Source organism: Ceratotherium simum, chromosome 22, assembly GCF_057802395.1.
Source record: "Ceratotherium simum simum isolate JZ-2026a chromosome 22, ASM5780239v1, whole genome shotgun sequence".
NCBI lineage: Eukaryota > Metazoa > Chordata > Mammalia > Perissodactyla > Rhinocerotidae > Ceratotherium > Ceratotherium simum.
In genome coordinates, this window is record NC_141921.1 from 50,190,230 (window position 1) to 50,212,844 (window position 22,615).

General features: G+C 48.5%; 1 protein-coding gene across 2 annotated transcripts in view; it reads left to right on the top strand.

Moving 5' to 3' along the window:
• The first annotated feature begins 4,578 nt into the window (after positions 1-4,578).
• The window catches only part of GNB1 (G protein subunit beta 1), an 81,768-nt gene continuing 63,731 nt past the window's right edge, over positions 4,579-22,615 (top strand). The window contains exon 1 of one of the 2 annotated variants that reach the window (XM_087446994.1): positions 4,579-4,739. The gene's annotated coding sequence lies outside the window, so the exon portion shown is untranslated. The remainder of the gene's footprint in view (positions 4,740-22,615) is intronic. The other variant, XM_087446992.1, reaches the window with a different exon arrangement.

The window sequence follows — 22,615 nt, forward strand, 5'->3', positions numbered from 1 at the left end:
CAAGGTTGCTGGCAGCCCGGAGGCAACGGCCACACCCTCCCCAAGGCTGGTAAGGCTTGCTCTGCAGCCACATCAGCCTCCTGAGCTGTGTTGCTTGTGACTTGCTGGCCACGCCCACGTGGGGCCTCAACCCTACCCTGGGCTCTGAGGCCACCCACCCCCAGGCCGGCTCCCAGGAGGCTTGCTGGTCAGACAGATGTGCAGTTAGAGACCTGGGCCTTCCTGGCATCCAGTGGGCACTCGGTAAGTGTCTGCAGAGAGAAGGAACGAGGAGGGGCCTCCTTACCATCCTCACTATCTTGACCCCGTTTTGTCACCAAACCCTGCCTCTGGAAGCCTGCAGGAACTAATTAGCGCTTCTTCCGGATTACCTACATACTGCACCCTTCCATCCCTGCCTTGTCCTTGTCCTCCGTCCTCTGGGGCGTGGAGACAGGGTCTGGCTCCTGTCTCACTTACTGGAAGCAAAGACTGGATGGCCACGTGGTGGAGAAACAGACAGTGCTCCGCAGGACACAGACAGACTCTTTGGGAGCTGCCCCCTGCCGCCTGGAGACCCTTCAAAGCCAGGCTTGGAGTAGGTCCCTGGCAGCAGGTCCTGGTCACGTGCACAGTTTGAATAATTCAGATTTAAAAAGACCTACTTTCCCGGAAGACCATTTCCTGCTAAAGAGCAGATGTGGCAGGGGCATCTGAATTATGCATCTCGCTCCCCAGGTTTTAATGATGGCCAGGCGCTGAGCCAGGCACGGGGGCAGCCGCCTTCACCCTGGGGCCCTGCTCAACCCTGCAGCTGCTTGGCTGGCCTGGCCCTGGGCTGGCTACTGCTGTTCGTGTGCAGCTCTGGACTCAGGACCACAGGCTGATCTCTAAGCCACTTACCTAGAGACGGAGGGAGTATTGCTAGGAAATCAAGAGAAGCCTGGGTTCCTGGCTGGCTGGGTGTGAGCTCTCCACAGTTTGGGGTAGCGGGCAGTGGGTCCACCACGGGGCCCTGATTTGTGTCCCACTGAGATTGGGCCTGGGCAGCAGTGGGAGCCAAAAACTGCAGGACGCCTGGGTGGAGTGGGTGGTGGTGGGGCAGGGAGGGCAGGGTCCCCAGAGCAGCATTCAGACCCTTGAGGTCCAAAGGGCCCTTGCTGGAAGCTGGAAGCTCCTGTAGGTTCCTGAGAGCCGATCAAGGCCCAAGGCACATGTCCCCTGGCCTAGGGGTGGGGAAGGGACCCCTGGGACTGACTCTGTGGCCTGTGTGCATTGGAGGGGGATGAGGCCCCAGGCTGTGCAGGGGATTGGGAATAAGTCCCCATGTCCCCTTCTCCTTCCCTCCTGCCTTCCCCTCAACTTTGCCCCTCATACCCGGTCCATAAACACATAAAGGAGGGTTTGAGGCCTGGCCACAGGGCAAGTTCCAGGGAAGGCCCTGACGCACCCTGCAGACCTACAGATTAGCCAGGGTGCCAGGGCTGCACCCCAAAACCTTGGACAGCTGTGGCAGGCACTTGCCCTGTGGCCCTGGTATAAGTGGGGATGTGCCCTGCCAGGCCAATTGTGGCCTGTGGGACTGGGGAGCCCTGGGCCAGCCGTGCCGGCACACCTGCTGCCCAGTCAGGCCTGCAGCCTGGTGCCCCTCATGGCCCTTGGGTGGGTTTGCTGGGAACTAGGATGGCAGGGTGGGGGTTCTGAGGGTCCCCCAGGCCTCCTGCCATCTCCACAGCAGCACAGAGGTCTCCGCAGAGACCACTCACCTCCCTGCCCACTTCCTTCTGCTCTGCTGTGGCTCTGCCTCCCTTCCCCCACCTTTCACATCCTCTCCCTCCTCCCCTTCCTTCCCTCCTCATTTCTACTTTTCTAAGTCCTGGACTTAGTTAGGCATTGAAGGTTGGCATCAGACCCACTGGATTGGGAGGAATGTCTCTGACCCTGAGTCTGGGGCCTTGGGTCCATCATTTCTGGGACCCACCTGCCAACGCTCAGGACACCCATACTTCTGACTGTGCATCACCCACCTCCTCCTCGCCAGCAATGGGCAGTGCTGCAGAACCACCCACCTCCACTCCCCGGGCTGCCGGCCCTCGTCCTGGACACAGTAACCATTCTCTTCCAACCCTGCCTGCTCCCCCAGCCTGTGGTCCTCATGCTGAGTTGTGCCCCCTCACTTGGAACACAGAGCGTGGCTCACACCCCTTTCACCCGCCCCGTAAACGTTCCCTGAGGATCCACTGTGGGCCCCACACTGGTGGAGCAGCAGGCTAGGAAGTCAGCAAAACAGCCCGTGAATGAACCATGTGCAGTCCAGGAGTGAGAGCTCTGAAGAAAAGTGAAGCTGAGAGGCACTGGGGAGGACGGTGGTGGTCGAGGGGGGCCAAGGGAGACTCACTGTGGTGACTGGAGGTTATGGAGGAGACCCTCCCCGGCAGATGGAGCCACAAGGGCAAAAGGCCAGAGCATGGCACGTGGTGGGCTATGTGTGTAGCAGAGCAGAGAGAAGCCGGAGTGCAGGACAGAGAGGAGGGCAGAGGGACCTGGAGGTTGGAACTGTTGATGGTTTTGAACAGAGAAATGATATGGTTGACATTCAGTCTTTGCTCAGCTGAGCAAGGTTGACATCCCTGCAGGGGTGAGGACTCCGGTGGCCCAGTAGAGGTGAGAGACCATGCCGAATGAGGAGGGCAGGGTGGAGACTGGTTGGAGGTGATGGAGATTGGTTACATGAGGTGGTAGTTTGTGTGTGTGTACATATTCATGTATGCCTATACATACATATGTTCTCTAGCTCTGTCCGCTGGAAGCAATGACACCCTAGCAGCAGTGAGCACATTCAGAGCTTGGATCCTGGCTTCTAAATACCATTCCCAACTAAAAGGAACCAGGGCTCCTTGGAGAAATGGCTGAGTTCAGGTATGGGACTGGGAGGGTCTAAGATGAGCCTGGAGTGTCCTGTGCCAGGAATTGAGAAAGGGCTCCAAGGATGATGGGGACATGTTTGTGGGCTGGTAGGAAAGAGCGGAGTTAAGGGTGGGGACAGGGAGCACAGCCCTCAAGTGGGTGGGAAGGTATGGGCCCAATGCTGGAGTGAAGGGCTGCCCTAGACACACACAGATACACACACAGACACACACACACACAGAAGAGAAACATCAGCTGCAGCTGGGAAACAGGCTGGGGAAGGCAGGAGGGGTGATAGGGCCCCTTGAGGTTGTGGCCCTGGTTTAAGGGGACAGCTGCATTCTTGGGTGTGTTCTCCAGCCTCCTTTAGCCAAGCCCTGTAGGCTGGGGGAGAAGGGGCCCTGAATTTGATCTAGAAAGGGCAGCACAGGGAGGAAGGGGCAGGAGGCTGAGGGGGTTGGGAGGGTGACTAGGGTTGGGGACTGGAGGCTTTCAGCGAAGAAGTCAGTGGGGTTAGAAGCTGTTGGAAGTGGGGAGGCAGAAGTCAGCTGAAAGATGGGGGTGGTGGGCCAGGGGCTGTTCTATTGACATTCTGGAGCTTTCTGAGGACACAGAAACTACAGACTGGTGACATCTGACCCATCTCCATCCCCTTCCCCTTCCCCATTTGGGGGGTCTTCAATCCTCAGCTGTCCAGCTGATTTCTCAGTGGCATTTGCAGGGGTCGACCATCTCTCCCTCCTGACACTTTCCTGTGGTCACACCTCCCTGCCCAGGTGGCCATTCCTGACAGGGGGCCCTGGGCTTGACCACCCGAGGCCACACTTGCCTGCACCGGCCTGAGCTCACTCAAGCCTCACCAGTAACTCCAGGGACTGGCCTTGTCCACGCGGCAGTGGGGCGTCTACCCCACGACCTCGTCCAGCGTGGAACCCGCTGGGCCACCGCCTTACATGAAGGAATTGATCAACTCCGTTGCACCTGCGGGCCTGAGGGTTGGCCTGGGCTGGGCCTGCGCAGGGTGCGTGTGTGCGGTGCGGGTACCGGGCATGCGTGTGTGTGCAGGGTGCAGGGTGCCTGTGCGAGTACGGGGTGCAGTATACGGTGTGGAGCGCTTGTGCGGGGTGCAGGGCACTAGTGCATCGTATGGGGTGTCCAATGCGGGGTGCAGAGTGCAGTGCGGGGTGCAGGGCTCCTGTACGGGTACCGGGTGCTGTATACGATGCGGAGCGCTTGTGCTGGGTGCGGGATGCCGGGTGCGGGGTGTATGTACCAGGCGCGTGTGCAGGGTGAGGGTTAGGGGTGCCTAGTGCCGGGCGTGGGTGTGGGGTGAGGAAGGATCTGGCTCCCGCCCTGCAGCCTCCACCTACGTCCGCCTGGCTGGGAACCGAGCGGGTCGGCCCCTCAGGCGCGCAGTCGGGCATGGGAGAGGCGCAGGCCTTAGCCTCGGGGCTCCCGGAGCGGGTCCCCGAGGGCGCGGCACGGCCCCTTTAAGCGGCTCGCGCACGTGCGCGGGCCCGGCGCCGGGGTTAGGGGGAGGAGCGCGGGCACGCGCATGCCAGCGCCGGGCCGTGCGCGCGCGCGGCGTGCGCGGTGACGCGGCCGTGGGGTTTCCCGAAGCTGCGGGCAGGGGCCGCCGCGCCCATCCCGATGGCTGGAGGCGTCTGAGGGGCGGACGGAGGCGGCGGCGGCGGGAGCGGGCGCGGGCGCGGGAGTGGAGCGGCCGCCGCGGGACCGGACCGAGCCTCGCCGGCGCATCTGCTCGCAGCGCCCGCGGAGCGGCCCGAGCGCGAGCACCTCGCGGAGCGGCGGCTGAAGCGGCGGGCGCAGGCGTCAGGGGACGAGGCGCCGAGGTGAGCGCGGCGGCCCCGGCCTGGCCCGGCCCCGGCCGCGACCCCGGCGCCTCCCGCCGCCCCGGGTTCCCGCCCGGGCCGCCCCGCCCCCACCGCTGCCCGCCGCGTCTTCCTGCCCCGCCCGGGCGGGGTCGGGGGGGTCGGCGGGGCGGGGTAGGCGGCCCCTGAGGGCGGCGGCGGGCGGGCCGGTCCGGGGTCCAGGCCTCGGGCCGGGGTCCGCTCTGGGCTCTGGGTCCAGGTTTCCGGCCGGGGCCCGGCGTGCGGGGTCCAGGTCCGGGGGCGGTCATCGGGAGGCCGGCCGGGCGGGCCGGGGCCGGGGTCTCGGGCCGGGCTCTCGGGCCGGGGCGGCGAGAACAAAGGGCGCGGGCTCCGCGGGGGGCGGGGGCGCTCGTCCTCCGCTCGGGAAGGACGCCGCGTTTTAAATGCAGCTTTTCTGGCGACTTTGAAGTTCGGTTTGGTAACGACGCGATGGAGAGGGGACAATGAAATGAGGAAGCTGGGGCCCGGCCAGCGGCCGCCCGCCTGCCCGCGGAAATTCGGGGGGATTTGGGGCAGAAACAAAGGGCTGTGCCGGGAGCACCAAACCTGTAGCGATTCTCGGCTATTTTCGTTTTTACCGAGAAGTGGCAGGCAGCCCCGTGGCGAGCCCGTTCTCGCTGTTTTCTCCCTCGCCCGGTGCGGAGCGTGCGGGCGGGTGGGCTGGGGGTGGCCTGGGGGCCCCCGAGGGCACGAGCAGGGCCGGGCCGGGGTTCCTGCGCCCGAATGAATGGCTCCGAGGCCAGGCCCCGCGACAAGATGGCGCGTCCGCCCCGCTGCCATTGTCAGCCGCGCGCGCCCGGCCTCCCCCTGCGCCCCGGTTGTGTGTGGGGCTCCATGTGCGCTGTTTGTCAGGACCAGGGTGGAGAGAGGAGGGAGCAGCGCGGGTTGGGTGCCCTCCTTCGGCCCCTGGGGCTTTTCGGTGGCAGCGGGGTGGGGGCGGGGGAGGCGTTGTGCTGAAATGCCACCAGGGTGGTGGCTCGGCCATCGGACTTGTGAAAAGCCTTCTCTCTTTCCCTTGCAAATTAATATTTGATTCAAAAGGTGCTCGAACATTTCTTAAGTGCTTTAAATTGCATAGTTAGCTTGCAGAAGCAGTGTGAGCTTTAGCTGCTAAATTCCTCTTTATGGAAGCTTGTTAGGATTGTCAGATTCGTCTACCGCGGGAAGACTGATGTATGAATTTTTATTTTGGGGAGGGAAGCTGGTGGACGTTTACCGTTCAGGAGTACGTTACTGAGTTCATGCGTAAACGATGTAGACATCTTAATCTATGGTTTTGGTTTGGAGAGTATTAGTGGGTTTTTTGTGTTTTCATTTTGCTGTCTATCTGGTAACACAGTGATCTCAAATAACGTTTGATGATTAAGCAGTTGCTTATGAGATTGATTATTAACTAAAAAATATGTAGATTATTTTTCATGCTTAGCAAATAAGGTGTTAGGTTTGTGAGAAGTTCCTTTTAACTCTAGATAGTGGACAAGGTCTTTGGAGCATCGTTAGCCGTAAGATTTCTACCTGAGTTCTTTGTTTTGTAATTTGAAGCTGTAGTCTTTTTTTGGGGTGGAAGCATTCTTTATTTGAAAGTAAAGTTTTAGTTTGCATTCTGTTAAGATAGATAGGGTCTATTCTGGACTCTTCCGGAAGGTATGTATTGCAAAAAGAAAGTGAACAGGCAGTTCCTTTTTTGCTTCCTTAATAATACTGAGTGTGTGGCTGGGGACAGAGCTGGTGCCATCAACATGGAAGCAGGTCTGAGAACCTCCACACGGCAGAACTGAGTGGTAGCTTTTGGCTTGATTCAACTCTCCAACAATTAGAGCTGTCCAGAAATGGAGTGCGACTGGAAGGGCCAGAGGCCGATCTTGTCAGGATCCTGTGGGGGAGATTTCCTGCTGCCGAGTGAGGCTGGACTGCAAGGCCTCTGTCATTCCTGAAACTCACTCCCGCGTTACCTGCTTTTGCTTTCTCAGGCATTGTAAGTGCTACAAGCTTTTCTTAGAAGGTGAGAATTGAGGAAAACAAAGTTAAGTTTTATGATTGTGCCTGTGGCTCACTCCCCTTTCCCCCTGCTCCGGGGCTAGTGCTAGGGCTACGTTTCATCTTTGGCTGGAGTGGTTGGTTCGAGAGTAAGCCTAGAGAGGATATTGTTCAACTGTGCCGTTTTGACTCTGAATTGCTACTTTCTTAAGTGAACACACCCACCAGACATGTATGATCTCTGAGTTTTCACTGGAGCTGTGTGTATCTCATCAAAGTACTAAGCAGAATGCTCTTTAATGATACCTTAATAAAGATTTCTTTCTAAAGATTTCTTTCTGTTTGATATCTTTAGTTAGTTATGTTTTTTGGGGAGTTGAAGTAAATCCTCAGATTTAATTTTAATCTCAAAAGAGATTGAAAAGATGGCCAAAAGGCTGCAGAATAATGTATTGTATTTTTTTAAAGGGTAAAACCTTTTCAGATTTTTTTTGTGCCCAGTAACTTTGATTTCAAAGCTTGAATTAACCTATGTAGACTTTATTTTGACCACTTGAGAAATAGACTGATTTTATGAGGAGTTAATTTATTTCTCAAAGCTTTGTTCTTTTACATTTACTTTGCTAAAAATTTCTATGGCTATTATTAGTTGGCTTGATGGGGAAAGTTGTATTTCTACGAATAGCTTTGAGAAAGGTCTTCAGGATATAAGACTTATCTACCATCAGTTGGCCTTTTAGCTAATACTTGAATAACACTGATTTTATTTTAGACGTGCAGTATTGGCGTTTATTATAGTTTTTTTATTGTTTTTTTTTTTTCCCCTGTCCAAAAGATTTGGCTCATGTTGGTCTGTAAATTGGATTAAATTCTTAGTCTACAGACTTTGGCTTTTAGCATTAGTGGATTGGTAATGGATAGTCTCAATTTTGTTATCTGGACTTGACCATATGGCGTACCATATTATTTTGAAACCCCTATTTAGCGTAAGTCTAGTAAGGCATTGAACAAAAAGTGTTAGAATTTTTTAACCCTGGTATAAATTCCGATTTCAGGTTTGCATTTGTTGATAGGAGTGGTTAGAGAAATGATGAAGTAGACAGATCAGTTAAGTGGTTTAGTGAACCTAGAATGAGGGGATAAAAACAAATTTAAATTGAACCTGAGATCAGAGAAATAAATTTACAAAACTGAATGTGTAACATTATTGGAAGAAAGAAACAGTCCAAATATTTGAGGACTGGGTATATATTGAGTAATGCAACATCACATTGACTGCTCGGGAAAAGGAATGGAGTACCACTTCTTTTTAAAGCTATGAGTTTTGTTCCAGAACTTTCATTTAAGAAATGTAGGCAATCTATAAACATTTGAATTGGTTGGTGGATTAGGGGAATGCCAAAACCTTTTTAACCCTTTTAGCCCTCTTGTGCTTGTGGCAGTGCCAACTGTCAGGTGCCACAGTAATCGATGGAAATTACTGCTGGCCTCCAGTGATAGAGCAATCTTGCTTTCTTTTTCTTTTTCTTTTTTCTAAAGACTCAAGTGAGTATTCCCTTATTTGACTTAGTAAATTAAAATTCTGGGAAAAAGCCATTTCTAAAAATTTACTGATTTAAAAGGCCAAGTCAGGATTATCTAAGATTATCTAATACTTAAGAGATTATTCAGTTGAACCTATATTGCCGTTGATGAAAGGTTATGGTTTAATAATTAGCTGCTCCAAGCTTAGTAATACATTTTACCAAGGGAGGAAAGACTGTATTTATTCTTTAACCTGTCGGGACTGGAATACTAAGGGCATGGTTAACATATGGTTTACTTGTGGGTAATTGTGTTTTTGTGTGAATCTTTGTGTCTTCTGACTCAGTCCTGTGGCAATTTTGAAATATATTCCTGATGAGGATTGCAGACTCTCTTAACTGCCTGTCCAAGTGTTGTAGATAATAAAGTTTAAGAAAATTCTGGCCACTTTCTAATTAGACAAGAGAATGTTAAAGCCTCTACAATAGGTTTCCAAAAAATTGTCATAGGAATTTTAAAATAGTTCCTGAGTTCTAGGGAGGGAGAGAAATTCACTCGAAAATTCTGAGATTTGCAATTCTGAAGGATTGAGACTGTCCGAGTTAGAACTCAGTTCTGTAACTGAACTTACTGGTTTGGAATTTTTTGTTGGACTTGTCTGTGTCTGTTTCCTCATCTGTAAAACGGGCCTCCTGGGACCTCCTTCCTGAGGGGCTTGTGAGGATGAAGCCAGTTCATGTAGTGAAGGCACTTGGGACAGTGCCTGCCCGCTGTTTCTACTGCTAGTGGCCTTGCTTTGTGAACGTTTCTTTACTGCTGATAATGTTATGAGAAGATAACTTACTGAGAGATTTTTTTTTTGTTTCTTCCTAATGGTTCCAGAGGAATATTAATTCAGGGTGTGGAACATATATATCAGCTGTTTTTGCAAATCTTTGCCACTTATTTATTACCTCACTTTCTCCTGAGTCTTCTCTCACATTTCTTTCTTTTCTCGAAAGGCTTCTTTACCTTTATAGGATAATTTTGATTCCGTAATTCACTTTGAAAACTGGTAAAATTATTGTTTATTTTTGAGAGCTCTCACCCAACCTCCCTCTTATGATGCTGAATTTTTTTTGATTTCACAAAACTTTTTTTGATGTCCCTTGATTCACCAACTAGTGACAATAATGATCAAATATTTTTCATATATTTTCATAAATATATATGTAATATATATGTATATATAAGTACTGTAACTGGAAATTTGTTTTAAAAATGCTTACTCAGCACCTTCTCTGCTAGGTGCTGAAGCTATAAATTCTCATAGAATGGGAGTGGCCCAGGGCCTTACTGAGTTCATAGTTTAACAGGAGACTGCTGAGCAGGTACAAAGGAGAAATGCAAGTGCAGTGGGTCACAGGGGGCAGCTGACCTATTCTAGAGGTTAGTGATGGCTTCTTAGGAAAAAAGTTTATATTGGGACCTGAAGAATCCTCCAGTTGGAGCTTATCTGGCAGGCAGGTGGTGGGTGGAGGGGAAGAAAAGAGTGTTCCAGGCTGAGGAGATGGCATGAGTGTTTTTCATGCAGCAGCCATTTTGCCTCCTTCACCTGCCCTGTCTCCAGCACCCAGAACAGTGTCTAATGCATGATAGGTAATTATGTGCATGATAGGTAATTATGTATCCAGTGAATGAGAGCGTGTAGCTTCCATCCAGGGACGGAAGTTCCAAAGGGCTTGAGAGTGGTGAGAAATGGATGCTGAGAGGTCAGAACCTTGGTAAAGAATTCGCACTTTTACCTTGAGGGCCCTAGGAAGCCTTCAAAGGGTTTTAAGGAGGTGATTGATCTGATCAGGACCGTCACTTGGTACTTGAGCTTGGAGCATGCCAAGAGGAGGGAGGAGGACTATGGTCAGAGATTCCAGATGGGATGCTGGTGTAGAGAGGAAGGGAATCTGGACTAGGGTGGTAAAGCTGGTGACTGAGAAGACTTGATGACTGAATGAAAGGTAAGAAAGGTATAAATGACCACAGGTTTCTGTCCTGGACATCTGGGTGGCTGTTTTGCGTTTACTGAAATAAGAAGCCGTGGTTTGGTGGGGGAGATAATGAGTTTAGTTTGGGGGACTGGGTTTGAGGACTCTAGGAAGCGTTCCCACATTCTGTATCAGAGGTCTTTCTACTCCTCTACTCCACTTTCTACTCCTAGAGGTTCGTTTGGACAGTTCGCTCCCTTTATTCTGGTCCTTGTTCAGATACCCTGTTGTCAGAGGGCATTCTCTGATCTCATTAATCTCCATCATCTTACCTTGCCCTGTCTTCCTATCCCTTGTGTTGATCTTCCCACTAGTTCTGAGCTCCTAAGACAGGCACTTTTGTTCACTACAGTATTGCCAGCCTCTGAAATAGGATGCACAGTCAGTATTTGTTGAATTCTTGACTTCTGTACCTGTGAATGAGGAGCTCTGGAGGAATGGTCTGGATGGAGGTAGGGCTTTCAGGGTTATCAATATTCAGAGATTGAAGACTTGGGAGTAACGGTCACTTAGAGCACAAGGTCTCGAGTGTGATCTTGGACTGCTGGGGGTCTCTGAGACTCTTCCAGGGATCCATTAGGTCAAAGCTACTTTCATAATCAGATTAGGATGTTGTTTGACTTTCACTGTATTGACATTTGCATTGATGGTACAAAAGCAATAGTGGGTAAAGCTGCTGATTCTTTAGCACAAATCGAGGCTGTGGTACCAAACCAGCTATAGTAGTAATTGTAGTCATGGTGTTCTTTACTGCCATGAACTTGTGGTAAAAAAAAAAAAAAAAAAAATCCAGTTTAATCTAATGTCCTTGATGAAGCGACAAAAATTAATTTTATTAAACTTCAACCCTGAGTACCCATGTTTACTAGTCTGTGACGAAATGGGAATGAGGGAGGCATAAAGCACTAATGCGCCTGAGTACTGTAGCTGTCTCCTGGGCAAGTGATCATGCGGTTGTTTGAGCTGAAAGGAGAGCTGACAGGAAATGATGGCTGTTTAGACAGGGGTATTTGGCAGGTATTTTCTTCTTCTTCTTCTTCTTCTTCTTTTTTTTTTTTTGTGAGGAAGATCAGCCCTGAGCTAACATGCATGCCAATCCTCCTCTTTTTGCTGAGGAAGACTGGCCCTGGGCTAACATTGGTGCCCATCTTCCTCTACTTTATACGGGACGCCGCCACAGCATGGCCTGACAAGTGGTGCCTCGGTGCACACCCGGGATCCGAACCCAGGCCGCCAGCAGCGGAGCGCACACACTTAACTGCTACGCCATGGGGCCGGCCCCTCAGCTCTTTCGTATTGAGGCAGACATTAAAGAGGTGTGCGAAAATGTAAAATATTGCTGCTCTTCTCATCAAATTATTTTTCTAGTTTTTTGTAAAAATGTTATTTCTGGTAACATAATAGGCTTATTAAACATTTTTAAAACTTCTCCATTTAAATTTCTAATGTAGTAAGTATCCGTAGGTATAACCCATGTAAACAAAAGCCCCTGGATCCTCAGTAAGTAAGAATGTAAAGGGAGCCTGAGACCAAGCTGGCTGAGCTGCGCTGCTTTGGAGAGCACATCAGGGGCCTTGTCCCAGGGTGCCTGCAGGGACCAGGGAGGTCCTCAGCTGGAGACAGCCTATCCTAATGTGTCCCCCCGCCCCCCCTTGCAGTATTATAGGGGTAGGATTGTGCCTTTTCCTGGGGAGAAGAACCCAGAGATTCTCTAAAGTTGAAGACTATTGGTGTAGCTTGAGAAGAGTCCTTGAGACAGATCCCGAGGGATGGCATTAAGGGATGGGCAGAGGAAGAGAAGCTTCAAGGAGCAATCAGAAGTTGGAAGAATATCAAAACATAGTGTCAGAGCCTATGGAAAGAGTCTTCTGAGGGGAGGAAATGGTCAGAGTAGCAAATTTGGCTGAGTGAGAAGTAGACTGAGGATTCAATGGTCAAGATTCCCTAGGCCCGGGCTGGCCCCATGGCTTAGCGGTTAAGTGCGCGCGCTCCACTACTGGCAGCCCGGGTTCGGATCCCAGGACCGCACCGATGCACCGCTTCTCCGGCCATGCTGAGGCCACGTCCCACATACAGCAACTAGAAGGATGTGCAACTATGACATACAACTATCTACTGGGGCTTTGGGGAAAAAAAAGGAGGAGGATTGGCAATAGATGTTAGCTCAGAGCCGGTCTTCCTCAGCAAAAAGAGGAGGATTAGCACGGATGTTAGCTAAGGGCTGATCTTCCTCACACACAAAAAAAAGATTCCCCAGGCCCTGTGAGTGGCAGTGGGGTGTGGGGAGGCTCTGAAAGAACAGGGCGGAGAGGCATGTGGGGTTGAGGGAGGGCTCTGTTCTGCCTTGATTTTGGATGGAATAGCTTGAGCATTGTGAGGTGCTGAGAGAAAGGAGCCTGTAAAGGGGAAAGGGGATTGTCAGTAAAATGCTTATTCGAGGCCTGAGCAGTGCCAGGGAGCAGCTGGTGATAGGGCGGTGATGAGAGACACCAGCCCTCCCCTGGTGAGAGAAGCGTCATCTGTCGTCTGATAGATGGAGATGGTGGGCAAGGGTGTGCTGAAAAAGAAGGCAGGGCTAGGGGCCGGCCCAGTGGCATAGTGGTTGTGTTCAAGCACTCCGCTTCAGTGGCATGGTGTTCTCGGGTTTGGATCCTGGGCTCGGGCCTATACACCGCTCATCAGGCCATGCTGTGGTGGTGTCCCACATACAAAAAATAGAGGAAGATTAGTGCAGATGTTGGCTCAGCTGCAATCTTCCTCACCAAAAAAAAAAAAAAAAAAGGCAGGGCCATGGAGATTGCTGGAATTTCATTTTAAAAAGGGTGGTTGAAACATTTGAGCAGAGAGCAGGAGGAGGTGAGAGGATGAACCGGGCAGATATATGGGCAAAGGGGGAAGCCTCAAGGCAGGACCTTGCTTGGAATTGAAATAAGAGGTCCTGGGAAATTGATGTTAATTTCCACTTGGCATAGACTTTATTTTTTTTTTATTTTTTTATTTTTTAATTTTTATTTATTTATTTATTTTCCCCCCAAAGCCCCAGTAGATAGCTGTATGTCATAGTTGCACATTATTCTAGTTGCTGTATGTGTGACACGGCCTCAGCGTGGCCAGAGAGGCAGTGCGTCAGTGCGCGCCCGGGATCCGAAGCCGGGCCGCCAGCATCAGAGCGCACGCACCTAACCGCCAAGCCACGGGGCCAGCCCATGGCATAGACTTTATATAAATAAAGTATGTTGGGAGAGGCACTTTAAGATTTCCTGTTGAAATAAATGCCTTCAAACCTTGGTCCTCCAGTCCTCCACCTGGCATTTCCTTGGCAGTAGATGAACTTGCATTTTGCTCTGTTGATGATCCCGATGCTCTTAGCTCCTGTTCGTTGGGTGCTTACTATGCCAGGCACCATAATAAGAACTTTATGTTATTACTGTGTGATCCTCACATCAACTCTGAGGCAGGTACTGTGAGTAGTCCATTTCACAGATGGCTAAACCGGCAGGGAGATTAGGTAATTGGCCAAGGTCACAGCCAGACATTAGTGGAACCCACGTTTGAACTTGAGTCGTTTGCCTCCAGAGCCTGTGCTCTTAATTGTTAGACCATGGGCCTTCTAGCATGAACTCTTCTCCCTTCCTCTTTCGTCTCAGAAGACTTCTGTGTCTGCCTCTGCCTCCTTCATATAGTATTAAAGGGAAGATTCTTCCACCTGAAAACATATTACCAATGATTTTATCTTTAGTTTCTTCAGGGGCTCCTTCTGTTCTACCTTGAGACATGACTAAGTCTTATATAACTTAACCCTCTGGTTAATCTTGGTATCTTGTTCAGCCACTGTTCTTATTTTTCTCTTTTTAAAATTAAACTTCCCGGATAGGCGATCTGTTTCCACTGCCTTGGTTTCTCTATCTGTCTTGTCCTCATTCTTTGAGGACCATGTTCCTGTTCCCCCTAAGCCACCAGTGTTGTTTCTATAAAGATGTCCTTTTAGTAAATCCATTTTATTGTCTCAATTTTTATCTTTAACTTTTGCATTTTAATAATAAAAATGTTTAATATGTTTATTTTAGAAAATTAGGAATATAACAATGAGAGGAAAGGGGCCGGTCCGCTGGGTTAAGTGCACGCGCTCCACTGCGGCGGCCTGCGGTTCGCTGGTTCGGATGCCGGGCAGCGCACCGACACACCGCTTGTCAAGCCATGCTGTGGCGGCATCCCATATAAAGTGGAGGAAGATGGGCACGGATGTTAGCCCAGGGCCAGTCTTCCTCAGCAAAAAGAGGAGGATTGGCAGATGTTAGCTCAGGGCCGATCTACCTCACAAAAACAAAAAGAGGAAAAAAAAATCTGTAATTTCCCTATCAAGAAATAACCACATAAGATTGTTATGTTTCTGGTTAGTCTTTTGTATTGCTCATGCATATGTGTGCAGAGATTTTTTTCCCCCAGATTGGGGACCACACTGTATATATAGATTTTTCATTCTAGTTTTTCTACTTTGTTACATATTATATGTATTTCTGAATGTCATTCATCTTTGAAAACATGACTACATAACAGTTGTCGATGTAACAGTTGTCATTTCTTTCCCCTGTAGTTTAACTATAACCATGTGTTGGACGTCCTGGTTCTTAGCTTTGAGGCCTGGAGCAGGTTATTTAACACTTCTATCCCAGTTTTCTCATCTCATATTGTAGTTGTGAGGATTAAATGAGATGTGCAAATAAAATGCTTAACCTCATGCTTAGCATGGCGCAAGAACTAAAATGTTAGCTTCCGTTACCACTGCTTCTTATGATGTCTAGCTCCTTTGCCTTCCTCTATGCTTCTCCAAGCCTCCCCATGCTCTTTATTCCTGTCTTTGTGGTTGCTGTCTTAGTTAAGGTTTTCAGAGCTTCTTCTGCTTGGCTCTGAAATGTTGCTCTGTTAGTTTTCTGTGGCTGCTACAACAAATTGCCACAAACTGAGTGGCTTAAAACAACAGAAATTTATTCTCTCTCAGTTTTGGAGGCTGGAAGTCTGAATCAAGGTGTTGGCAGGGCAGTTCCCTCTGATGCCTCTTTCTAGCTTCTGGTGGTTGCTGGCAATCCAGTTTCTGCCCCTGTCTTCACATGGTCTTCTCCTCTCTGTGTCTGTCTCCACTCTTATAAGGACACCAGTCATTGGATTAGGGCCCACCCTAATACTGTATGACCTCATTTTAAATTAACTAATTATACCTGCAAAGACCCTTTTTCCAAATAAAGTCACATTTATAGGTTCCAGGTGGACAAGAATTTTCAGGAGACCCTGTTCAACCCACTAGAGCTTCATCCTTGGCCCTGTTCTTGCGTTGCGTTCCTAACTCCCTGTCTGCCATGTCTTGACCTTCCCTCCACGGTTAAGCTTGTAAAAAGAAGTCGCAGTTGCAGATTGAAGAAACCAGTAAGTGGGGGCCGGCTCTGTGGCTTAGCGGTTAAGTGCACACGCTCCACTACTGGTGGCCCGGGTTCGGATCCCAGGTGCGCACCGATACACTGCTTGTCCTGCCGTGCTGAGGTGGCGTCCCACATACAGCAACTAGAAGGATGTGCGACTATGATATACAGCTATCTACTGTGGCTTTTGGGAGAAAAAGGGGAAAAAAAAAGGAGGATTGACGATAGATGTTAGCTCAGGGCCAGTCTTCCTCAGCAAAAAGAGGAGGATTGGCATGGATGTTAGCTCAGGGCTGATCTTCCTCACACACACAAAAAAAAAAGAAACCAATAAGAAAGAATTTGAATAGAAAGGGAAATGTTGATTCTGGATGTCTCAAAGAACCAAAGTTTAGGAATAGAGCTGGGGTTTTCTGGTTAGTATGGAGGGGATGGAGAAACTATTTGAGAGTCTCTGTCCATCTCATTTCCATTCTCCTTGCCTGTAAGTGCCTTTCTGCTTCTGCTTGCCAGGTAAGAAAGCTCTCTGAAATGGTCATTTTTTTCTGTTTTCAGCATGTTCTGCCTCCTGGCATTGAACTCAGCTCGCCACCACCACCTCTTTGAAACGCTCTCTTCTCTTAGTTCCTGGTTCTCCTTCTACTGTTGTGCTTGTCCTTCTCAGTTTCCTTCCCAGGGTCCTCTTTCGCCTGCCCTACATGCCCTCAATTGTCTGGCATTTCTCAGTCTTGAGTCCAGAATTCTCTCTGTTCATGGGCTCTCCTTGGGCGATCACATCTGTTCTCATCTGTTCTGGCTTGTTTTAAATGCTGTTTCCTGATGGTTGTGATTTCCATCTCCATAGCAGCCTTTCTGACCTCCAGACTCATCCATCCACCTGTCCTCCTGACATCTCCATTCCTTTTGCTGTTTTCACAGCTGAGTCCTTCATTGTTTGTTTTTTTTTTAAAGATTTATTTATTTATTTATTTATTTATTTTTCCCCCCAAAGCCCCAGTAGATAGTTGTATGTCATAGCTGCACATCTTTCTAGTTGTTGCATGTAGGACGCGGTCTCAGCATGGCCGGAGAAGCGGTGCATGGGTGCACGCCCGGGATCCCAACCCGGGCTGCCAGCAGCGGAGCGTGTGCGCTTAACCGCTAAGCCACGGGGCCGGCCCTGAGTCCTTCATTGTTTAGGTCTCAGTCTGAATGTCACCTCCTCCAAGAGGCTTTTTATGGTCACCCTCTTGCTCTTGATCATGTTGATTGACCACAGTTATGCCTTCGTGGCATTCACTTCAAGTTGTGGTTGCAAAGTTTTGAGGCCCTGTCTCTTATTCTCCCTGAACAGCACAGGTTGGAAGCAGAGGGCACACCAGTTGGACTGTTTATCTGGGCAGGGTTAGCTCTCAAACCTGACTGAGTGGGACTCCCTGAAAGTGTCCATCTTCCATCTGTAAGCTCAGGACTCAGGGGGGTTAGAAAAGGTGCCCCAAGTGAATCCGATGCACAGTCAGGTTTGGGGACAGTGGCCTGTGAAACCACATAACAAGGACCTGGACTTGTAGGTAGTTTTCCTGAGAATGGATAGGAGGGTTATTGGGAAGGCTTGAGATCACTTAACCACTGATGGGATGTTAGCTTGGGGGTGGCTGCTGTAGACCCAGAGAGATGAGAAGGGAAATGGGGAGAGCTTTTCCTGGTAATCGATGGAGTCAGAGAGCAGGGAGAATCTGGTCTCTGTTGGTGCCTGACACTGACTTGCAAGGCATTTAAAATGTGCTTTTTGAATCAATAAGTGACCATTATGCCCTTTTTACATTTTCTTCAAGTATGGGAACTGACCAACACACATTTTCCGTAATTTAAACTTGACATATTCAGGAAGATGCTAAGCTGCTGAGCAGCATGCTGCACTTTAAGAAAGTTTCCTTCAGCTGTGGAAGAAGTGCTTTAAAATAGCAGATCTTCTAGTCTAAACGTTTGTTCACAGATTTAGATAATGCTAACTTTAAAAAAATAGAATTTAAAGCTTCTAAAATTGTTGAGATTAATATTATAAGTCAGTGGGTAAATGGCTCTTTTTTTAACAGCAAAGCAGCCTTTTAGGAACTCATCTTCTGTTGTTCCTATGTTGATTTGAAAAACTTTACATGTAGTTATTTATATAATAAACACATCTTTTTGCTCTGTGTTAATTTTTTAAATGATATTATATACATTAGGGTGCAGCAGTGAGTGCTCTGTAGGTATAGAAGAGAGAAATGCCACTCCTGGAAGTGGTAAATTTCACCATCTCAAGTGAAAAGCAGCTTTTTTACTTTGCTTTTAATTTCTATATTTTAGATCAGCCTTGTACAATAGAATTTTTTTCAGTGATGGAAATGTTTTATAATCTGTGTTGTCCAGTGTGGTAGCCACTAGCCACATGCAGCTGTTAAGCATTTGAAATGTGGCTCGTGTGACTGAGAAACTGACTTTTTAGTTTTAATTTTAATACAGTTTAAAAAACGCTATGTGGCTAATAGCTACCATATTGAATAGTGCAGTCCTAGACTGAGCATCTGGGTTATCATTAGTACAAATTTGGGAAGTATGAGGAAAAATCTCCATATAAGGGGGATGAGAATTTGAGAAATTCTATTCAGAACTTATATTTATCAGCCTTTGCATAGCTGAGGTTAGGAACGTATATTGTGTAAATCTTGGGGTGTTTGTCAAACATGATAAATGTATATTTTGAATTTAAAAGAATAGTTTGTATATAGAATTGGGATTTCGTTAGATTTACTTTTAACTGTTTTAACTTTTTTTTTTTGATATACATGGTTCCTGAACTTGCTGACTTGAAGTGTCTTGGGTTTGGCTAGTTTTAGCCAACTCTATCTTCCTGTGGTCTCTGGAACCCACTCAGTATTTGGGGCTTGAGTGTCTGTGGGGGGCCAGATACTGTGCTGGAAGGGCCCTTGAGACACTTCATGTTCTTTTCATCTGTCTTGTTTCTTTTGTGGGAACAGAAGAGTGACGTCCTCGTGGGTAGTTTTCATAGGAATAGGTGGAGGCTACTGCTAATGTCCATTCCACTAACTGTTCTTTGGGGACCAATGAGGAGGAAAAGAACGTGCGTTATCAACCCAGATCAGAAGTTAATGAGAAGGAGAAGGCACAAAGAATGCCTCAAAAAGCAGTGAATCCTTCCTTCGATTGTGGAAGTCTCAAGCCCCTAGAGGCACAGGTAGCATCCTGCTCTTGCTTTGTGTTTCCACTCTTGCTTGTCTGGAGACATCTGTAGTTGTCACAACTTGGGATGTGCCACAGGGATGCCAGTCAACAGCAGAGGGTTAGCATCCTATGATGTCAGCAGTGCCAAGGTTGAGAACTTGGCCTTAAATTCACATGTGTCCTGCAGTTAGAAAAACATCGTTGTGGCCTTCTATCAGTTATCTACTGCTGCATAACAAACTGCCCCAGAACGCAGGGACTTAAAACAATAACCCTGTGTTCACCGTTGTCCGTTAGGGCAGGGCTCAGCCAGGAGCACTCATCGCTGCCATGTGCTCACTCACACGCATTTGCACTCAGTCCAGGTGGGCTGGGATATGCGCTTCCTGGATGGCCTCACCTGCATGGGCTTTTAGCCAGGGTGCCTCTGTTCTTCATGTGACCTCTCCAGCAGGCTAGGAAAGGCTCAGGCCTCTCATGGTGGCTCAGTTCCAAGAGGACAGGAGCAGAAGTTGCTAGGCTTCTTGAGGCTGTGCTTAGAAGTCACACATCACCTTTGCTGCAGTCTGTTGGTCAAAATGGGTTACAAGGCCCAGCCTAGACTGGAAGTGTAGGGAAATAGGCTCTGGCTCTTGATGGGAGGAGCTGCAAAGAATCAGGCCATTTTTTCATCTGTCACAGCCCTTTCTATAGCATGGTATTTAGAATTACATGCTTTAGGTTGTCCGGTTAATATTAAGATTTCTGTGGAATGGATTCCAGAAATGAATTCCTTAAAGGCATCAATTTATTTAACAGATATTTGCCAAATACTTACTTTGAGCAAGGCACCATGCTTGGTGATGAGTAAGTACTGGCAAATGGCTTGTAATCTTGTATTCTCTTGGGGGAGACAGTGAACTAGTGAAGAAGCATATTTCAGGCCTTATGCTGGGTAGAGAGAGCGCACTTGGTTTGAAGTATTTGGGGAGGGCCTTTCTGAGCAGATGCCTGATGGTTGAGAAGGAGCCAGGTAGGTGGAGAGCCTGGTACTTCAGGTGTAGAGAACAGTGATTGCAGAGGCCCTGCGGTGGGGAGAAGTACGAGGCTGAGGCTTAGTGCCTAAGGAGCAAGGTGGTAGAAGTCAAGAATAGAGAGGAGGACGGCCTTGATCCTCCAACCCAGCTTGCCCAGGACAGAGTCAATTTCTTCCTGGTGAGCTGGGGTTCTGTCTGGTTAGTGCTGCCTTTGAATTGCAGAAGTGTCCTGGTGTGGACAATGCATTTTATGATTACCACTCTATGGAAAAAAGTTTGAATTTTTTCTCAGTGCAGTGGGAAGCTGTTGAAGAATTTTAAGCAGAAAGCGACAAGATGTGAATCTTAAAAGATCATTCAGATTGCCAAATGAAGATGGATTGTTGGGGGCAAAACAGAGACAAAGATCATTTAAAGGAGACTGTTGATGAGAAATGATGTGGCTTTGCTGAGGATGGGGCCTGAGGAAATGGAAAGAAATGGATAGATTCCTATCTGCTCTGGAGGTGGAGCCAGTGTGCCGACAGACTGGACGTAGGACACGAGGGAGAGTTTGGAATCTAGGACGGTTCCTAAGTGTTTGCTTTGCAAACTTAGGGCATGGTGATGGGCACTGAGATGAGACCAAATGGGTGGGGCAGGTTTGTTGGCCGTCCACTGAGGATCGAGAGCTCTGCTTGGAACATTTGAAGTTCAAAATGGATATAAGACAACCAAGTACAGGTGTTGGCTCATAAGTGTGTTGGCCTGGAGTCCAGTCTGGAAATCACAGATAGTATTTATTTATTTTTTAAAGTTTTTTTTTTTTTAATTTTATTTATTTATTTTTTCCCCCAAAGCCCCAGTAGATAGTTGTATGTCATAGATGCACATCCTTCTAGTTGCTGTACGTGGGACATGGCCTCAGCATGGCCGGAGAAGCGGTGTGTCGGTGCGGGCCGGGATCCAAACCCGGGCCGCCAGCAGCGGAGCGCATGCACTTAACCGCTAAGCCACGGGGCCAGCCCACAGATAGTATTTAAATTCTTGTGAATGGATGCTGTCACCTATGCATGGGAGGTAGTGAGAAGAGGGGGTGGAATGCCCAGCCATTAGAGGTCTGAAAGACGAGACATGGAGGGGGCAGCTCTTCAGTACGGAGGGAGGGTGGGGTATCAACTACATCGAGTGCTGTTGAGAGGTTAAGTGAAAAGGATGGGGGGAGGGTCTCAGATTTTAGGACTATAGGTACTAGGTGGTGAGCCCTTTTGGTGACATGGTGAGGAGTGAAAGCCAGATTTGAGTTGAAACATGGGTGTTGAAGGGGAGACCATCAGTGTTAGATGTGGCTTCAAGAAGTTGTGCTATAGAGAGGGCAGGGAAAGGGCTCTGTAGTTGGGGGGTGATGTGGGAACAGTTGAGAGTTCTGTTTTTAAATAGGGAGATTCTAAACCATATGTTTATTTGGGTGCATACAAGTCTCCTGGGATCTTGTTAGATGCCGATCCTGATTCAGTCAGTGGGCGGGGCTGACTTTTCCAGCTTTTCTAAGAAGCTCCCAGGTGCCTCTGGTGTTGCTGGTCCCTGGACCACACTGAGACACAAGCACAATTGATGTTGATAGAAACAAGGAGGAAATTGATGCAGTAGAGAGGCGGTAACAGAAGGCTAAAAGTCTTAAGAAAGCTAGGAGGATTCTTATCTGTCTTTGTACCCACAGGCCTATCTCATCATTGGTGCCAGCTATTCAGATTGCCCTTGCATTTCAGCTGGTCTCATGGCTTCACAGTTTGTCCTAATCAGTATGCTACCTTCTCCAGTTGAGCAAGTTAGCTGTGACACAGAACACGTGATAGACCCATCTTCATTAACTCTTGTGAGGTAAAACAGCAGTTTGAATTAGTATAAAGTTTAATCTGTTGTATATCTGAGAAATGGGTTAAACCAGTTAGCTTTCAGCAAATAATACCTTTTTGTAATTTTTTTTTTTTTGAGGAAGATTGGCTCTGAGCTAACATCTGTTGCCAGTCTTCCTCTTTTTCTTTTTTCCTCCCCAAAGCCCCAGTACATAGTTGTATATCCTAGTTGTAGGTCCTTCTAGTTCTTCTATGTGGGACGCTGCCTCAGCATGGCTTGATGAGCGGTGAGTAGGTCCAAACCCAGGATCCGAACTGGCAAACCCTGGGCCACCGAAGCGCAATGCACGAACTTAACCACTGTGCCACCAGGCTGGCCCCCCTTATTGTAATTTCAGCAACTCTCCTATGCATAACAGTCTGCATAAAGTGCCTACTAAGCTCAGAATTTTAAGGTTTGGAAGAGACAAAGTAAGATTAAGAAAGATGGCTTTGATTGGGAGGGGAAGGGATTTGATTTCAAACAAAATAAAAGATTATCTTTGTTTTTTAATCTAAGACATATAACAGAGCAGCATTACAAGTAGGTGCATGTTAACGTAGATACTCCCTGATAAATTGAATATAAGTAGCTCTGAAATTTTATACGTATTGACCTGTTATAAAATTGGGGACATTCTTGGGGAGAAAGTTTGAGGGTAATTGGGTCATTCGGAAGAAGAGGCAGAAAGGAGGAACCAGCTACGTGATGAATGACTGTGATTAGACAAACAGGTTCCTCTCACTGCCACCCCTGGTCTTTCATACTTTTTGTTCCTGTGACTGAGATGGCTGAGATTCAGTGGG